Consider the following 3,272-nt stretch of genomic DNA (forward strand, 5'->3'; position numbering starts at 1 on the left):
ATAGACACTTACCCAATTGTTTCAAGATCTGTGGTGGATTGGGTAGAGTTGGTTGTGGTAAAATTTCCATTTGATCAAAACTTGTTTTGAGTCTGCTGTACAGTTGTTTGATGAAATGCCTGAGAGAGATATGGCCAGTGCTTTAATGCGTTTTGGTTATTTGATAGAATTTTAGATGGGTTTGCAATTTCTTTGTGATAATTTTAGAGGTTGGGGTTTATGTGAGGTTGATTGTTTCATATAAATTAATGGAAATTACAAGCGAAACAAACATCAAATTTGGGACTTGAAATTACAGTATATATTAGGTGAGGTTAGAGTACAAACACCACCAACTCTCATTTTATAACTTCTATCTCTCTCACAGTGGCAACCCCGCATTCTCTTGCATTGGCCTCTCCAATCGCACACTATTTGCAACAGCCACACTCTTCCTCAAGTACCTTTCTTGTTTCTCTCTTCAGAAATTTGTAACATTTGCTTTCTTGCTAGTTCATGTAAATTGAAAAGTAAGTGATTCTCGCTTTTCAGCAAGTGGGTTTTTATCAATGCTAGATTGTATGTTGCTTCTCAACTTAAAAGTTAAAATTTATCATTTTTCATCTATTTTCCTCATATTTGTTTGGAGGGATGGTGGGAGCCAAAGGTAAAGGGATATTTACATGTGAAATGGGTACATGATTATACTTGAAATTGTTCAAGAATTTGGCAATATATAAATGTAGTAGAATGTAATATGGAAAATTATTGGTTTATGCTTATGATTTTGAAAACTGTTTGTTAAGACTGAATGTTAAGAATTTGACGTTCATTGGGGCAATTAATCACACCAATCTGGGTATGGCACTCAATTATTATAGTGAAATTGTGAAATTCTGGAACATTTTAGATTGGTAGGTTAGCGAATCTAGAGTCGCCAGTCAGATCTTATTTGTGTTTGGTTTCTAAGTTGGGCATAGTATACTATTATTATTATTTTTTAATTGTGTAGGATCGTAATGTATGCAACTACTTTGAGTAGCATGACATTGAATTCATACAAAGGAGAAAAGGTGTTATTAATGGACTATTGGACACTAACCGGAAGTTGAAGAATGAAGCCGCAATGCATAAGAGAATCCCTAAATGGCTTTGGTGTTTATTGGTGGTTTCTTAAATCAATAGTGGAATTTTGATAGCCTTTTGTATGGTGTCCAAGTGTTAATGTTGAAAGTCGTCTTTATTTATAGTAACTATTTATGTAAGAGTCTCAAAAAAAGGTGTTTGTAATGTAATGTATCTACCTATTTAAATTAGATGTTATGTAGTATAAAAATATTTAGAACTATGTAATGTTCAACTTATGAAAGTAATGGCATTTCATTATTGTGTGAGTTCATGAGTGTCATATTCTTTATTACGTTCATGAAAAACATTTTGAAGAAAAATATTGAGAAAATAATGGAAATTTACTACATCAATTTGAGGCCAATATATTACTTATGTGAGTTATATAAATTCATGGCTTGCATTAAGTCACTACAAGTTATATAAATTAGGAATTATCGTTGTCCTCAACTAAATTGGTTATCATAACTTTCCATGCAGGAGGCTTGCTTTGTGAATTTTAGGGACTACCTGATCCCCACAGTAGATGGTTTCATTGTCGTGAGGAACTGTCTCACAATTTTCTGTGTCCTACTACTCTTTTGAGTTATGAAACATATTCTTTTCACAATTAACAAATGATTTAGTCAATACCATTGGTTGGGTTTCTTGAACCACGCATCTGACTAGTAGTCTCAACCAGTATAGATCTGCATTGCCCTTAAAAGACATTGAGTAATTCATTGATAACAAGTGTGAGGTATAATTCAAAAAAAAAAAAAAAAAACTTTCAATTTTTTGACATCCAGAGAAAAAAGAAAAAGAAAGTCTAATCATCAGTAATTCAAATTTGTAAGGTAATAATATCATATCATGGCATAACGACACAAAAAATGAATGAGTCCTAATCTGCCATGAATTGAAATATTAATGAGTGTTTACAAATAGTTTTTATCTTCATCAAGACAAAAATAATAATAATGATCTGGTAAGTAGAAACAAAAAAATTAGTCATTATCTTCATCAAGACTCCAGGTTAAATAGGTTTGAATCTCTTGCCAATAAGTAAGATCATTGGAGGGCAAAGCTGCCATCTTTCAAAAAAGCCTAGGCTAACGAATCCTTTGTAGTCTGGTCACAAGAGAAAGGGGTGGCATGAATTGAATTAATAATACGATCTGGTAAGTAGAAAAAAATGTTTCGTAAATTCTAACCAATGTTCATATCAAAGCATTGTTGCACTATGAGTTGTTCCTCATCTCTTGAGAGAAGACCTTCAATAAGGTTTCTCGTAGGTCCCAAGGAAAGCCAGAAATCTTGTCAGAATTTGATAGAACTACCATTGTTCACAGATCATCAACCCTTTAACATACACTGGACCACCTTTCTTGCAAGCAACCCAAATCCTTGAGCACGGCACTTTTTTCCTTCTTTAGTCAATCTCAAAGCAGAGAGATCTTTCTTAGCCAGCATATTAGCCCAAGGAGCATCTTGTTCATTAGCCAACCTCCAACACAACTTAGCTAGAATAGCTTGATTCCTAAATTTCATTTGGGCTAGACCCAATCCTCCCATGTTTTTAGGAAGCATCACAGTATGCCAATTGACCAAAGGAAGCCTTCTTTTTTCATCAGAGGATCGATCCCCAAAGGAAGTCCCTAATCAGCTTATCCACTGCATTGCAAACTTTAATAGGGAGAGCATGGCATTGCATGAGGTACTCAGCTAACTTTTTTTTTTTGGTTTAAATTAAGAAGGAAAAAAAACAAGGACAAAGAAAAATAATAATAGATCTCTTGTTTAGAAATGGCAACATTATCAACTTCAAATAATTGGAAGAAGAAACTTTCATTGGCATTGTTTGCTTCCCATCACAAAACCCTGCAAGATTTCATTTTTTGTATAGTAAATGAATGAGCTCATGTTGATCTGAAATTTTCTCGTATCAAAATCTAATTATTTAAAGTGGCCAAAGGATCAGAAGTGCCGGTGATTAATAAAAATAAGTTTAATATCCAAATTCAAGGCTCACCAATATTGATACAAATGACAGGACAAGTAATTGATGAGACCTTTGCAAACAAGCTCACATAAACCCCAGCCCCAAAAAATTAAACCAACCAAGAAATTTCAACTGAAACTCGCACATAGAGGATTGAAAAACAGATTAAAGCACTGGTCATCTC

Source organism: Quercus suber, unplaced genomic scaffold (assembly GCF_002906115.3).
Source record: "Quercus suber isolate HL8 unplaced genomic scaffold, Cork oak 2.0 scaffold_131, whole genome shotgun sequence".
In the NCBI taxonomy this organism is placed as follows: Eukaryota; Viridiplantae; Streptophyta; class Magnoliopsida; order Fagales; family Fagaceae; genus Quercus; species Quercus suber.